Source organism: Pithys albifrons, chromosome 5, assembly GCF_047495875.1.
Source record: "Pithys albifrons albifrons isolate INPA30051 chromosome 5, PitAlb_v1, whole genome shotgun sequence".
Lineage (NCBI taxonomy): Eukaryota > Metazoa > Chordata > Aves > Passeriformes > Thamnophilidae > Pithys > Pithys albifrons.
In genome coordinates this window covers 51773308-51790301 of record NC_092462.1, presented here as the reverse complement: position 1 = coordinate 51790301, position 16994 = coordinate 51773308, and the positions used below count along the sequence as shown (strand labels likewise).

Here is a 16994-nt window from a genome sequence, read left to right as displayed (position 1 = left end):
AGTAGGGACTAAGCATGTTCAAGAGCCTTTGAAGACTCTGTGGGTGCCTAGATACTGGCCTGGGGAGGTCTGATTTTAAATACCCATGTCTTAAAACAACAACATATAAAGAAACAGTTCTGCCTCTCAGACGCAAAATTTAATTACTATATTGCCCTAGTCACAGAGACCTTATAAAAAAAAAAGTACAGTTACATTCCAACCATGAATAAAAATCAGTTTTCTGAGACTGTGCTGTGATTTCATTTCATTAAGCAGATAAGATTTTTTAACCTAGACCTAAAATGGCCCTTCTGTCTTTAAAACCACTAAATTTAGGTTTCCTTAACTATACTACAAATATAAAATTACTGGAATGTCACAGAAGAAATCGTGACAACATCTAAAAGCATGACCTACAGTAGAGAGAAAAAAGTGGATTTTCACATTTGCAAAATGGGAGGACATGTATGGAAAATCTTGACTGCTGTTTTTGTTATTCTCAGTTTATTCACAGAAGCATTGTCTCCAGAAAGAGCATTTTTCCTTCCTTACCACCTTCTCTAGAAAGAGGACAACAGACAGAAGGAATAGCTTGAAGAAGTTGTTTTTCTCTTATCCTTTTCCATTTTCCAGTTGCTCTTTATAACATTATAAAACTATAACTGATTTTAAGGCCCTAGTAACACGAGCCATATTCAGGAAGAGTGGACCTTCTGATGAAACAAGGAAGTAACACCTAGGTCAGGAAGAGATCTGAAGAGTAGGTGATCTCTTCTAATAAGGAACCAATCCCACTAGTTATCTGACTGCTGGTTTGGAAACCCCTGACAGCTAACTGTGCCTTTATTTCAACAAAGGGAAAACCCACTTTATTTATTATCCATTACAGGACTTTGTTTCTGATGTCCCCACACTCAAAAGAAGCAAAAGCACCAAAACAATGTACTGTTTAATATCAAACAATACTCTTGTTTCTCATCAGAACAGGAAAGCCAATGCTTCCTCGATTACACAGCCAGAATGAATATAATTACACATTTACACTGGTCTTATCAAAGAAAATAAGGAACAGCATGAAAGCAGGAAAAATTTGTAACAGGAGCAAAGAGAACCCATCAGTACCCGTTAGGATTTTCTGTAAGTGCCTGTCAAACCAGAAGCATAATGTATTATAAAATCTGGTGTCTGTTCTTAGCTCAGAAAGGGAACCAGCAGCTGGAGATGTAGATTGGAGAAAAGGAACATGTTGCAGCTCATTGCAGAGTGGCACACGAGTCCCATCTGTTGTAGCTGGGGCACAGATTGCTGCTGACATCTCATAACTCAGATAGGTTCTCTGCCTTGCTTTAGAACAGTTCTTTTTCTTGGTTTGGTCAATATATTACATCTTGCACATGAAAGTTCAACTGAAACTGTGAGGTTTTAAAAGAACACTTAGTTCTAATCATATATGCTGTCCACCAAAACTGTGGGGTTTGTTTGAAAAAAAAAATCTCAACAAGCCATAACACAAGTACATAACCTTTAGTTAGCTCTTGTCTCTTGAGGAAGAGCAGCAATTACTCCATTCAGAAGGGGGATCACTTTTACTCCTAAAGGGAGGAGAAGATTCCTAGTGGAGGAAGGACTGGACCACTGCCTGTGCTGCACCTCCATTTGTCCTGTGAGAGAGCAGGAGAGGGTACCTCTGTCCTGTCCATTCCCAGCTGGTAAAATCCTCTGCCTGTTTTGAACCCTGGATCAGCTCAGGGCAGTCCCATGCCCTCTACACATCAGCACCATATGATAGCTCAGTTCTCCAGGTCATTCTCTGTCCTGGTCTGCTGAGCACCCACACTGTATCAATGCTCACTTTTGGTTCTTCTTTTTGAGAGAATCAACCTATTCTTCCTGAACAAAGTCCAAATGTGGCCCCAGGGACAGATAAAATGGATTAGCTAGTGCCAGTTGTGGTTGCCTGGGTTGATGCAAGAAAGTCTTCCAAGAGGATATGTGCACTCACAGGTCCTGTGACCCCATGCTGCAGTCACACACACCCCTTCAGTTTCATGACACCCCTCTGCTACATTTCAGGAGCTGACAGCAAACTAAAAGCATAGAAGAAATGATAACTGTGCCTTAGGACTAGGAGGGTCATCACACGTGCTAGATGAGACATGGCACACATGTTATGTGAATGAACCAGTCTGCTCAGGAGGGGTTAGCAAAGCACCCATGGGTTCCGATATAAATAATAAATTTATATCAATATAAATTAATAAACTGCTACCTACTTTTTGTTTTCACTTAAGCAACACGGCATAGTTGGCAAACATAAGTGAAAATTGTGGGTTGCAAAAGTTACTCCAAACAAAAGCAGTGACCAGTAGGCAAAATTAATTTTAAAAGCTGCAAATGTTTAAAAGCTGCAAATGTTTGGTGTCATACCTCCATATGACTTTCTATGAGTCTACTGAAATCTGCCAGGAAAAGCCTACCCTGGGCTCAGGTGAGGCAAAACTTGTTTTCCTTCTGGTTTCTCAGAAGTGGAGTAGTTGTATGAAATGTAGGCCTACAGCTAAAAGGTGATTTATTTTATAAATGTGAAGAAACTTACACCTAGCATTGGAGCACTTTGAGGGAGATGTAAACATTATTATACACATCCCCATGCCTGCCCCCTCTCATTTTTGAGAGGATATGCAGTGCAAGTGGTTAGAAACAACCCTATACAAATGGAAAATGAATCCTCCCCTAGGAAGAAACAGGCAAGCAGAGAAGACAGAGGCACATCATGGCACAGCCTGCTGCTGAGAGCCTTAAATCACCAAACAACAAAAAAGAAATACTGTGTCATTACACCCAGCTTGCACAGAAAGAATCCCACTGCTAGCAGGTGAATGGAAAAGTCATATTTCACAATCAGATTTCAGCTTTGAAGATGAGAGGCAGTGTGAAAGAGACAGTCTATTTTTAAAAGTCAAGTCAAGTGCTTGGAGAAAAGCTTTTAAAAGGGACCCGCCAGCACAGCTGTGTTTATGGGTCCAGTCAACCAGTGAGTAGCTGGCTCACAGATTTTGAGTGCAAGTAATGATTTAACATCATGACCCAAGCAAGAAACTGGAACACTCCAGCACTGATTTTGGCAAGGATGTATTTAATGAGTCAGAGTATCCTGTTACCTGGTGGTGTGTTTTTGCATGGTGGGAACTATTTTAATTGCTGTGTAATAATCTGAGAAGCTGTGAAGGGTTGAATGCTTCCCCCTTCACTGTCTCCCCAGTCACCACCAGTCATGTTTTTGCATTGTACCCCTTTCAGCAAGGTAAAATTGCTGTCTCTTGACCAGAACTATCTGGTCATGGACCTGGATATGGAGCCACCATACACATACTCTCCAGACAGCTGGGACAGCTGGGACTGTGAGCTGGTCTGCAGATTCCCTGCCCTTTGCTTTGCATTTGCCTTGTGTTTAGGGCTGGGGAAGGAATTTCATCTTCCTGGTATTTCTGTCTGTTCTTTTTCACATGAGGAGTCAGAGGAGTAAATAAGAAATAAAGCATGTTCCTGAATCAGAAATAAATCCTGTTTGAAAGCTGACTTGAACAGATGATCCAGATGGGTACATTTTTTCTGGTGAGGGTTTTCTTAAAGAACTTCGTCTCCTAGTCTCTTTACTCAATCCCCCATTCATTTAAAAAAACCCTAAACCAAATATTTGACCCTACACATCTCTAACTGATAGAGCTGACAGGAGACTTACACACACTCTAAATCAACTATATGAGTAAAACCTGATACTCCCAAATATTTTTATAAGCTAACAAGAATATCTACTGCATGTAATACCGCCAATGTCATATGCTAATCTGAGGTCTCAAAAAGCTGCCCTCATGGCTAAATATATTTACCATTTATGAAGTTGCTTAATTAAAAAAGTAGCATGTATTTTGCTTTTTTAATCAGATGAAAGTTAGATTTGGAATGACCAAAAGCCAGTCACTGAGCTATGTGCAATGTTTTTTTCTGTCAGGAATTGTCATCATCTCTAATACCAAAACTCCACCTGCAGATATTGAAGTATTGAGCCTTAACTGCTGTTCAGAGGCAAGGTGATCAGGTGCATCAAAGGGGAGGAGCAGAGGGAGGTTGCACCCACTGACTTGCTTGGACATTTGTTTGTCAGGTCCTTGTGGATGCCCCCACTTACACAAACTCAGAGCTCTTGCATGCTAACAGTCTGAAGGACACAAACCAGAGACATTTTCAGTGTCTGCTGTCTTGACAGAGAAACAAATCTCTAAGTTAGAATAACCCTTTTTTAAATTAGTTGGACTTCACTCACAGAAGTAATTTACCTAATTACAACTCCGGAAAACACGAGTTCAAACAAAACAGCAAAATCTCTGGAACTGGATTGGACAAGTGGAAAAACAAAAAAGAAGACACAGATCCTATCTCCTATAGCTTGGCATGTTAGCACAACTCTATTCCCCAAACACTGTTAGAATCTGACTTCCTAAAACACTGTCAAAATTTGACTTCTTCCAAACAATCTTTTTCCTGCCTTTTTTTTTCTGCTTTTTAAAACATATATTCAAGAACAAACCCTTCAAGCCTCAAAGTTCAGCACCATTGCAAGATTAAGTGCCAGTTAATAACTTGCAAAATGGAGCAATCATGGACTCTGGACACAAAGTTTAGTCAGGTTGCTGGAGAGTCCTACATACCCAGGGCCAATGAAGATCTGCACCATGAACTGCTGTTACGGGGTGCTAGAACGAGGTCCCCTTCCTTCACCAAACAGAAGTTTAAGAAAGCTGCTCATCTCCGTAAGGAAAGAAAGAGAAGAATTCATGAAAGCGTGAGTTTACATTTTACTAATGTCCATAAATTCTAAGATTTGACTAAGGAGGATTATTTTGCATGGTTTTGAGGTATTCCTTCTTGACTTGTTTTTAACTTAGCTCTTTAGTTTTTCACGGAATAAAGCTCTAATTAGACTCCTGATGCAGCAAAGGATCTGGGCAAGTGAAAACAGTTTAAACCTTATCTACATTAACACAATTACACTATGTCTAAAATGACCTGTGTGCTGTCTGGGGGTGAACCCCACCTGCCTCGAGCAAAATGCAACCAGAGGTCTCAGTAAACTCCCCACCACTGCAGTTAATAAACAGAAGACTTTTCACTGTGTTTTCACACTGCCCTAAAGACACTCCCATGTAATTCAACAATTTCTTTATTGAAACTTCCTTGTTTAAATGCAAATGAAGAGCAGAGCTGAGCCTACAGTGTTGAATGAACATAAATTGAAATGCTTTAACCGGATTTAATTTCTTTGCCTTCCCTCTTCTGTAAGGGAGATGGGTCATCATGAAGTTTAAAAGAAAGCTCTCCATGTATCCTACTTCTATTTACAGATGGCTGCTCACCTTTCTATTTGGCACTTTAAAAATCAACTAAAAAGAAACAAATCCTTCATTGAAACATATCCTCTATGTCTGTGCAGAAAATAGTCAATTCAAAAAATGTTCAGTTGCAGAGATGTACATTATTCCAGTTAGTCATAGCATTTGTATGCAATATCAGCATTAACACCAAATTATTCTGCAGCAGAAAATAGATTACTACCTAGAGTGAAAACACTTAGCATATAAAACAGCACCGTATTCAAAAGCTGTGCATGACTCTAGTTTTAATGGTGGTGGTAGTACAGAATCACAGTGATGGCTTTCATTCTGGCTTATCAGAAAGAAATTTTCTTCAGCCTCACTGTAGCAACTGCACAGCACAAAATGGACCAGGAGGGTTTTCGTTGACTTTAGTTCAGGGTGAAACCCCATTGGGGCTTCAAGGAAGAGGCTTGTTGAGCCTGTCAAAATAGGTTTGCATTGGGTATACTGATCATTCCCCTTATCTCCAGATTGTGAAAAGGAGGAGCCTGTTGAATATAGTCAAGAACACAGGCTTGTTTGGGCCCTTTTTATTGCTCCTCAGAACTCATTGTGGATTTCTGTGGGAATCGACTTACAATATCTGGAATGGACAAATTCCTGTCAGAAGTGGACTTGTGAAGACCCAACCATTGCGGATTTCCACCCAGATGACCCCTCTCTACTGCAGAGTGTGATAACCTTCTGGAACAGGCAGCTCCTGTGAAGTCCTGACATCTGGACAATCTTACAGGTCCCCCACCACTCTCCCTGTTTGTTTCTGTGACATTGCTCCCTTCCATGGAGTTTTTTCACATGGTTGTTCTGATACACCAAATGCCCAGAGCTCCTTTCCTGGTTTTCAGCCTTCCCTTAACCAAGGGAAGTATGTCCTTTCCACAGAGACTTCTGGGAACAGTGGTGCTCATTTGTAGAGATGTGCTTGACCATCTCATGCTCCTCCTTATGACACTGGTTTTACTGGTACTGTGATATAATAATGCCTGTACTTACAGCATTGTGCAGTTTCAAAAAATGTACCCCATGCTAAAAGTTTCCCACCTGACTTCTGAGGCAGTGCTAAGCCCTGTGCTTTTAGCCTGATTGAACAAGAAGTTTTAAGTAAGTATGTTGTGATAATACCTCCAGTAACCTCCACAGTACCCAGTCTCCACCATCCATACTGATGGTACCCACTATGAAGCCAAACAAGCTTTCCATGTAGTAATCCCTGACACCCTTCCTACTCCCATAAATATTTTGGTATTATGGCCTGTTTTTCCCTGAAAATCCATTCAGAGACATCTTTAGCATTATGTCTATTTAATGGCCCAGGCAGGCATAGCCCCTTCAGATACAGCATTTACTCAGAAGTGCAGCCTGATGAAACCCCTTCAGTATGCAGGATGTAATGCCAATGTAGGTCCCAAGGATGAAGCTAGTAGGTATAAAGATGATACCAAGTAGAGAAGAGTTTGCAGAATCAAGATTTTATCTCTTAATCCCACTGATTAACACCAGTGGACCAAATAATCCTGTTAAAGTCATCCTGAAGGTGCCTACCATGGATTTTCTATTGTGAAGCTCTTAGTTTCAGCTTTATAAAATTGTCTTCCCACAAAGGAGCTAATTGCAAGTGTGGTTTGATCACCTCTGGGAGCTGTTCAAGTGGAAGAGCTTCATGATAGAGTGGCTACCCCGAGTATTACTTGCAGAAGCATTAACAGAAGTGCCAGAAACCAAGTTAGAAAAAGCTGGTTTTCAGGTGAAAGTATTCTGTTCAGTAAAGCTTAGCATGATCCCAGCTGACAGTTTGCCTAAGGGCTGCTGCTGGAGGCTGCTTCCTCTTGCAGTAACAGAGTCTTCCCATAGGAAAGAAGATTCAAGAAAGATGTGCATTTTGTCTGGAGATCATTAAAAACTACGTTGCTGCTATCGTGCCACATCATTTTTCTGATAATATCTTTGCAAGAGGTAGGAAAAACTGGAATAATGAATAGTTACTGCTTTCTGCAGTTCTTCAGAAGGCATGAGAAGTCAATAGAGGATGACACTTCCCACAACACCAAAAAGAAAAGTTCTGGTTTGAACAAAGCATTTTTGTTTTTAATCTAAATACTCATTAGAGTATTACAAGAGAGGCAATCTGTTGACCTCTCAAACTTGTTTCTTTCCAAATACAAAGGTAAATGGCACTGTGGCACTTTTGCCTTTTTATTTTTCACTCTTAAAGCCTGGGAGATGCAGGGAAGAAGAGTGATAAAACCACATGAGTCAGGATACATGGTATGAGAAGTAAGCCTGTGTTTAGTCAGACATTAAAAAAACATTTCTGCTAAAGTTATTAGTTCCTATTCCTACATGGACCTTCCAGCATGTAAGTGAATACAGTTTGATACTGACAGTTGTTTAATATTGGAAGTAAAGGGAAACATTGTGGTGCAGCACTGGGGATAGGAAGGCAGAGCTCCCATTCATTTGGATAGATGTGCTTAATCATCAGCTGTAAACTGCAATCTGATCTGTGCAACATCTGACCTCTGAGAAGACGAATGTTCTAAAAGTTATTACAGGAAGCAACAAATTGCATAAGACATATTTTCGTTGAAGGTATACATTGCAAAGAAGGAAAAACTATAATCAAGATCTAAGCATTAGTTTCTCATTGGCACCATTGGGAACTGCATATCCATGCATCCAGCACAAATTAGTATTTTTAATTAAAATAATTAAAGTTATTTCATTTTTCTGAAGTCATATTTCATGTTCATCTGCAATTCATAGGTTAACACTCGGGGCTATTTTAGCAATACAGAAAAGTTTGAGTATCAGTGCATTGCTAGTACTTCTGCTCAGCTGGAAATGTGCAAAGGTAAGTTTGCTTATTGCTAATCACTGTCCTTTAAGGTTTGCATTTTACCTTTCATTCACTGCAACAGAAAAAGGACAATCAGTTTATTGACAAAAAAATATACTTCTGCAATTGCCTTTGAAAAGGTAAATAGTTTCCCTTAGAAAACTCTTACTCCTTTAAAAGAGAAAATCCCCCAGCAAAATTCACACTTCTGCCTTAAGGAAATAAACTACTTAAATGCCAATGTTTTAAATTGCTTCCAAAGTAATGCAAAGGAGCTTTTCTGGTCCTGTGGGTGGTGTACAAGTGGACATCTATAGAACAGGTCTTTCAATAATCAGAGAGAAAAGCAGGGAGCTTTCCTCATAGAAGGAATGAGACTTCTGCCAGAGGCTGCAGAGCTGCTAGCTCTTCTGTCTCAAGCCCAAAACATCTGCAATGACCTTATCCAAATGCCATATGGCTGCTGTGTCAGAGAGAAAAAAAATAATTATTATGAAGTTCTCCCTCAGGGTGTGTTCTTACACAAAGAGGTTCTGCACAACAAACCCCAAGTTACCTGTCTGATCCAGGTGATTTGTTGTCATTGCCTTTGTAATGGGGAATCAAGGAAAGCAATTGCACCATCTCACCAGTGGTGTGATAGCTGCTACACAAACAAGTACAGTAAACAAGTGTAAGCCACTGGAATGAGCGCTCAGGTGCAGGAGGTCACTGAGCACATGGCCCAGATGATCCTCCTGACACCCTCCCGGTGATAGCCCTGTCACTCACCCGCAGAGAGCAGGGACTGAGGCTACTCCTGCCTCCGAAAGGGCACTGCTCACCATGTGGGGCTCTGGCACAAGGAGCTCTGACTCTGGGCAAGCCAGGAAACTCTGACACTTTCCAGGAAGGAGACAGTGGAGTTTTGCTGTGCCCCACTCCATAATCCTGGTTCCATGGGGGTTTTTGTTTGGTCAGATTTCTTGTTTTGCCATCCAAACACTAAGCATCTCTATTGAGGGCATCACTCCCTTACAAAGTACCTGAAAAGATAATTCCCATTTTGATATATCCCTTTAACATGATCATTTCTGGTTCAAATACAAATTGAAAATTTTAAAAAGTGTCACTATGAAATCTTTGTGGGATTCAGAACATTTTATTTGATATAGGTCTAGCATTAATGCCTGTGTCACAGGGACTGCCTTTAAGGGTGAAGAGAGACTTCTTTTTGACTAGCAACTCTGTAACTAGCCCAGGCTAAGTATTATTCTCACTATTTTCCACTTTGTATATCCAGAAAAAGATTTTGCCAACCAGGCTGTCCTTAAGTTCCTTTGCACAGCTCTGTTCCTTTCAGACTATGTACACAGGTTTAACCAACTGAAATGTGGTAAACAGCTGTGCTGAGAACCAAGCCCAGGTGACGAAACCAATTTGCTTCATTTTAGCATGCAATATGTTATTATTTACTGAAATAATTTAAATTGTTCATAATTTACAGATGGTTAGAGCCCCCTTGCCCTGAAACCTGTCTGTCTGATGGTGTTTTTCCTTGACTTCTTGATTCAGAGACAGAAGGGGGTTAGTGTTGCTCTGAAAGAAGTCCTCTGTAGTGCAAACAGGGGTCAAAGACTAAACAGATTTTGTCAACAGTCCTATACCTTACATTTAAGTCACATAATCTCTCTTATAGTCACCAGGTAGAACCCTGTCTTTGTATGCAAACAGACAAGATAACATTTTCATGACTATCTTTTGTTTTAGATATTTATTTTTTAAAATTCAATCTCCGTGAACCCTGAGGTAAGATTTCTCTGGTTTTTTAGTCACTGCAGAAGCAACTTCTACATCAACCCAATTTACTGTCAAATACTGGAACCACTGTTCCTGGGAAGAGAGGATAAGAATCACACATCACTATGACACACATGAAAGTCACGGGATTTAATCATAGTCATGCTTTATGTCTACAAATTCACCAACAGACTGAAACTATGTTGCAGCCTTCACCAAAATTTTTCTTGAATCATATTTCAATACTTTAAAACAAAAACTTGTGGGGGAATCCAGTTTCTTTGTTCTCCACACTTTTCATTGCGCTTTGCTCCAGGAGTTTTAGTACTGCTGAGACCTGGAGCCACACTTATACTACTTATAATGAAGTAAATGTGTTACCCCACTTCACTACCACTTTACACCACTGAGCATTTACTGAGCATAAATATCATGTCATATTCAAGCCCAGTTAGCAAACACATCAAGAAAATCTCTGTCACATCAGGAAGGATTGAAGCAAGCAGCAAGCACAGCTAGGGCCAGACACTAATAAACTGAAAGCAACAGAATTTTTTTAATCTACTACTTGCATTTTGTTTCACACTCAAAACATTCTGACAATAAATTGTGACTACTGACTACGTGTCACTCACTTCACACTGAGCCCTCTTCAGGATTATTTGACAGTTACCTGGTGTGTTAAAAGGTCGTTTTTGAGGAGTTACCCACCATATGCACTTATATAAAGACACATCCAGATCAGCAAAGCACACATGGAGAATGATTTCTGCCTGAATGAGTCCATTTCCACTGGGTAGTAGAAACTTTCAGTCACTGAGCGAAATTAAAACAATTACTGAATCCATTCATCTTCACTTCTCTGAATGGTATATATATACACTAGGAACTTAAATCCTGGTATATTTTGTCTACTGTCTCAAAATATGGAAAAAAAATCTTGAAAAATGGAAAAAAATCTTGAAAAAATTAGTCACTTTGCCTATTTTTTCAAAGCTTATTCAAAAATCAGCAAGTATTTTTCAGCATGAGTCACTACCCACATCCCTGTTGCAATAATTGGTTTACACATTTTTATTAGAAACTGACTCCTGTTCCTACTCTTCAGTTAGAAGAAGAGCAGAAGCCAGATGGTTTGAGTTTTATTAGAAGACCATGAAGTTTTCAAACTCAATTATGCACTAATTTTGTTTGTTTGAAGATATAACAAAATTCAAAAAACTAGCTAATCAAGTGTGGGTTAATTACCATGCAGTCAGCTAGAGCTCACAAAAGCAAACTGCAAAACAACAAGGCTAAGTCCTCTTTCAGCTGCCAAGGAGAGAAGTTTCGACAAACCTTATAACTCAGCACCATTGCCCTTCTTTCTTTCAAAGCTGGGAAAATGAAAGCAGCAAACAGTACCTGCGGAGAAGATGGAGCGTTCCTGTGGGTGCTGGCTGCTGCTGGGCTCTTGCTGCCTGCTCGTCTCCCTGAGCAGCCCTGCACTTCCACGGCCTCCTCTGCCTGGGCTGGTCAATGTTTTACCAGGCTGTGATCAACACGTGTCCCACCCTTCCTGCAAACACCTGTGGGGGAAGGCAGTGGCGGCCGCTGGTGCAGAGCCAATGCTGAGCAGGTCACCCCTCGTCTGCCTGCCCTGTCCACCACAAGGAACACAAAGGCATACAATAAAGGGAAACCTGCTAAGAGTGGGATCTAGGGAAAACATGCCATGAAGGGGGAAAAAAGTACATAAATGGTGCTATTAATAGATAATTTGTGGCAGGTAAGTTATGATAACCTTTCTCCATATTGTTCTAAGGTTACATGCAAGCCTTGGCATGCCTTGCTGAGAGCTGGGAGGGAATGCTTCATTTGTGGGAGTACATAAATTTCCAAGTAAATCTTTGGCACAGGAGCGCAGTCATTCAAATGACAGCTAAAGCTTCAAAATGACAACAAAAGACTTGGAACTACATAATGAAATAATGCAAAAGGGAGCCTTAAACATGAAGATGGTAAAGAAATGGCCAAGGCAATACACAATGTTTTAACTTGCTCTGCTTCTGTGTCTTGACTTCTTGTGAGTGCCTCAAGAGTTAAAGCTCTACCTGTGCTAACCAGAGCTTTCCTATTCTCAGCGAGTTAACAATTACAAGCAGAGGGCAGACAAAATGGGCTGGCAGCTGAGCACAGTGCTGAAAAGCTGCCACTGCCACTCCCCGAGGAGGAAAGGGTGGTTGCTGAGCTTGGGAAGCACTCAGAGGCTGCGACTCAATGGCTGTTCCCAACACAAGAGATGCTTTCCAGACCTGGTACACAGATGTTTGCTCATGGAGGAGCAACAGGAAAATCTAGGCTATGTTGTATGTCCTGGTTTTGTGATAACTGCCTTGTCTGTTGCGACCTTTCAGAACTGGTTTGGAGAAGAATGATTCATTTTGTCTAACCCAGGATCCCTGACTTAAACAATATGTATTTTAATGCACATCCTTAAGGAGAAAATTGACACCACCAACTGCTCTAGATAGATGAGCTGCGAAAAACTGTCACACAGTGCAACAATGATTACATCTATGGGATAGGGTTGCTGTTGATCTGGATCTTGTATGGCCTTGCACAGGGATGAGGTTGTCCATATTCAGTGATGCTGGGCTGAGAGACACCAGCTGAGTGTGGCTGAGAGAGGCTGAGTCAGGTTGGCAAGGCTTTCTCTGCTTGCTGGGTTTGCTGCTGTATACTGACACATGGCCAGCAGCACAGCTGTGTGTGCACCTCACCAGCTTGCATGCACATGTGACACTGTCGGTGCAGCAATGGGATGTGGAATTCACTTGAAGAGATGTCACTGGAATCAGGAATGCCTTCCCAGAGCCAGGACTCCTCAGGGCTTAGGGCCCAGGGCAGGCCTGCAGGGGTTGATGCATATCCAGTTGCTTTGACAACACAAGCCCTGTGGCTGCAGTCCATGCTGGATGCCCAGTGTGCCCAGCGTACACATGTCTGCTCAGCTCTCTAAGGTGCCACCATTTGCTGCTGGTGCTTTCAGGTGTGGTGTTCCCTCCTGCCAGTTTGCGTTCACCTCCCCTCCCCTTTTGCCTGGAAAAGGAGGCAGAATGGGAATGTCTCATGGATTTGGTATTATGCCACCATGGCAGCAGCCTGTGACTCCCTACTAGGGCAGGATGTTGGCGTGATCAGAAAGGGCATATGGACTTCCCTACAGCTGCTAAATACAATCATGCTGCTGTAGAACAACATGCAAGACCAAGAAATATCTTTTGCATAAACCTTATTAATTGCCAACATCAACTTGTGCACCATCTATATAAAAACCCCTCACAGCCACTTTCCAGTATCTGTTACCAGCCTATGAGGAAAAACACGGCAATGAACATGCCAGAGAGGGGGAGAGACCCATCTTCTTCTGAGAGCTTCTCAGGCCTGTAGCATGGCACTTGCCTGATCATGTTGATGTGGGATCGTTGTGGGAGTCTACTATTGACCTCCTAACCAGGACAATGACAATGATGTCAAAGAATTATTCTTTGAGGAAGTCAGCTGCCCTTGTCCTTATGGGGTACTTCAGCTTGCCAGAAATTAACTGGAAGCATCACACAGCTTGTTCAACCTGGGCCAGAAAACTAAAAAACATGGATGACAAGATTATGGAACAGGTCCTAAGGGAGCTGATTCAGAAAAATGCCCTCCTTGATCTGCTCCTTGTCAATAGAGTGGATCTCATGAGCAAAGTGGAGATCAGTGGTGGTCTTTGTGACAGTGGCCATGAAGTGATCAAGTTTAAAATCTCTGTTGACAAGAGGAAAAGTGCCAGCAAAACCTCAGCTCTGAACATAAGGGGAGGAGAGTTCAGGCTGCTTGGGGAATAAGTAAGTAAGGACCTCTGGGAAAATGTTCTTGCAGGTGCTGGGGTCCATCAGTCTGGTCACTTTTCAAACATTACCTCCTAAGGGCACAGGAGCAGGCAGTTCCCAAATGTCAGAAGTCAACCAGACAAGGCAGAAGGGCAGGTTGGTGGATTAGGGATCTTCTCTTGGAAAAAAGGCAAAAAAGGAAGATGTATGCCCAGCTGAAGCAAAGTCAAGCAACATGGCAAGAATACAGAGATACTGCTAACCACTGTAGGGAGAAAATTTGTGGAGCCAAAGTTCAACTGGAGTTGAAGCTGGCCAGAAATATGGGGGACAATAAAAAGAGTTTTTTCAAATACATTAATGACAATAGGCAGTATAGAAATATCAGTGTCCTGTTACAGAATGAGGATGGTCACCTCACAAACAGGGACAGAGACAAGGCAGAGATGTTTGATGCTTTCTTTGCCTCCATCTTCAACATAGATGATGGACCAAGGGGATCTCAGTGCCCAGAGCTGGAGGACCATGACTATGAGAATGATCAATTCCCAGCTGACCCAGAAATCATGCGGGATCTGCGGCTCCAGTTGAATCCCTGCAAATCTAAAAGGCCTGAAGGGATTCATCCCAGAATCCCCAAAAAGCTGGCTGATGTCATCCTAAAACATCTCTGGATGATTTTTGAGCATTCTTGGGAATCCAGAGAGGTCCCAGCTGGCTGGAAGCTGGTGAATGTTGTCCTGATTTTCAAGGAGGGCAAGAAGAAGGACCTTGGAACCTACAGGCCTGTCAGTCTCACTTCAGTGCCTGGTAAATTTATGGAGAAGATTGTTCTGGAAAGTATTGAGAAACATCTGAAAGACAATGCAGTCACTGCTCACAGCCAGCATGGCTTCATGAGAGGGAAGTACTGTTCATCCAACCAGATTTCCTTCTATAACAAGATAACCCACCTACTTGACCAAGAGAAGTCAGCTAATGTAATACTTTTGGATTTTAGTAGTTTTCCACACTGTCTCTCACAGGATCCTTCTGGACAAACTGTCCAGCACAGGTGTATAAATATATCATGGGGTGGTGAGCAATTGGCTCATGGGTCGAGCACAGAGGGTAGTAGTGAATGAGGTGGCATCAAACTGGTGACCTGTCACTAGTGGGGTTCCACAGGGCTCCATCTTGGGCCCTTTGCTCTTACACATCTTCATAAATTACTTGGACATAGGGCTGGAAGGGATACAAAGCAAGTTTGCAGATGACACAGAACTAGGAGGAGCTCTTGACTCCGTTGACGGCAGGAAGGCCTTGCAGAGAGACCTTGACAAATTAGAGGAGTGGGCAATCACCAGCCATAGGAAGTTCATCAAGAGGAAGTGCCAGATTCTGCACTAGGATGGGGCAACCCTGTATATATGTACAGACTGGAGAATGAGATGCTGTAAAGCAGTGCCACATAAAGGGACCTGGGGGTCCTGGTTGACAGCAAGTTGAATACGAGTCAGCAGTGCCCTGGCAGCCAGGAGGGCCAACCCTGTCCTGGGGGGCATCAGGCACAGCATTGCCAGCCTGTCAAGGGAGGGGATTGTCCCACTCTGCTCTGCACCGGGGCAGCCTCACCTTGAAGATTGTGTGCAGTTTTGGGCACCATAATATAAGAAAGATATTAAGCCATTAGAGAGTGTCCAAAGGAGGACAATGAATATTGTGAAGGGCCTTGAGGGGAAGCTGTATAAGGAGCAGCTGAGGTCACTTGATCTGTTCAGCCTTGACTCAGGAGACTGAGGGGAGACCTCATTGCAGTTACATCTTCCTTGTGAGGGGAAGAAGGGGTCACAGCAGCAAGCCTGACAGAGTTCAAGAAGCATTTGGATGATACTGTCAGGCACATGGTGTGACTCTTGGGGATGATTCCATGCAGGGCTAGGAGTTGGACTCGATCCTTTTGGGTTCCTTCTAACTTTGCATTCTGTGATTCTTTGAATTTCTGATCTATGTTAGCTGCTTAGTGCCTTGCTGATTCCCCGGTGGAAATAAGAACATCCTGTTATTTCAGAAATTTTTGGAGTCTTGACTATGGCTATCACCTCTGAATCTCTAGGCAGAAAGAGGGGTTTTATCTGAAAGTGCTTATCTGGGCTTAAGACCCTGCTTAACCAGTCCCACGATGCAGGAATTTCTCATAGCAGTGTTGCTCCACCTGTTAAGGACAGCTACTCCCAGAGAGGTGAACTAGGTGGGCAAGGAGGAGGTCCAGCCTCTTTTCTACTTTGTTAAGGACTCCATTCAAGATCTCTCAGGTCTTCCCAGAAAAACCTGGGAGAAAGAGACCATGTTTCTGTGAAAATGTCTGCTTTTGCCAAGTTGGTGTTTCCTTGTTGCACTAGCATTTCACCAAAAGACTATGGTGGAGAACTGCCCATGCATCTGGATCAGATACAGTTTTTCCACTGTTGTGCTGTATGGTATGGTCCAGTCTTTGTCAAGATTGAAAACTGAGGCTGCAGTGGTGAGATTTGGAAGTGGAAGAGTGGCACACTGGTACTTGGTTATGGAGCCAGCTCCAATTTAGTTTGCCTAGCAGCATGGGCAAAGTCATTGCCTGTTATGGGAAGGTTGTACAAATACTCATTTTTCCATGGTACTAATACTGCTACAAACCATGTTAGCTTAGTACAGGCCTCAGAGAGTCAAGTAATGTGTAGCACTGACTCCCCAAGACCAAAGGACTTCAAAGAAACTCGGTTATCAGTTGTAGCTGCCAGGTGAAGCTACCACAGAAAAGTGATGGCTCTACTACAGCACATCTGAAGTTGTATCATGTCCTGATAGGGACCTTAGGCAAATAGAACAGTGGAAAATTTGATGGGTCCTCCCACTAAGTCTGCCCTTGTAGATAAGTTGATATAAAACAACAGAAACCAAACATTTTTTTTCATTGTTGCACAAACAATGAAAAAATTCTTCCCTGTAAAGCTAATACCTTGAGAAAACTTAGTCTGTCATTCACACATTTTGCTCTCTCAGGGATGAGGTTTTCACAGCTGAGGTCTCAGAGAGAGGTGGATGCTTCTCAGGTGGCCAAGTCTGCCCTTGTGTCACCTGGTCCAA

General features: G+C 42.2%; 1 protein-coding gene across 10 annotated transcripts in view; it reads right to left on the bottom strand.

Annotated features, from left to right (window-relative positions):
• The window catches only part of RBM47 (RNA binding motif protein 47), an 81851-nt gene that overhangs the window by 33924 nt on the left and 30933 nt on the right, over positions 1–16994 (bottom strand). The window contains exon 1 of one of the 10 annotated variants that reach the window (XM_071556609.1): positions 11437–11534. The exons of the other annotated variants lie outside the window; for them this stretch is intronic. The gene's annotated coding sequence lies outside the window, so the exon portion shown is untranslated. Of the gene's footprint in view, positions 1–11436; positions 11535–16994 lie in introns of those variants that run through there. 10 annotated transcript variants of the gene reach the window in all.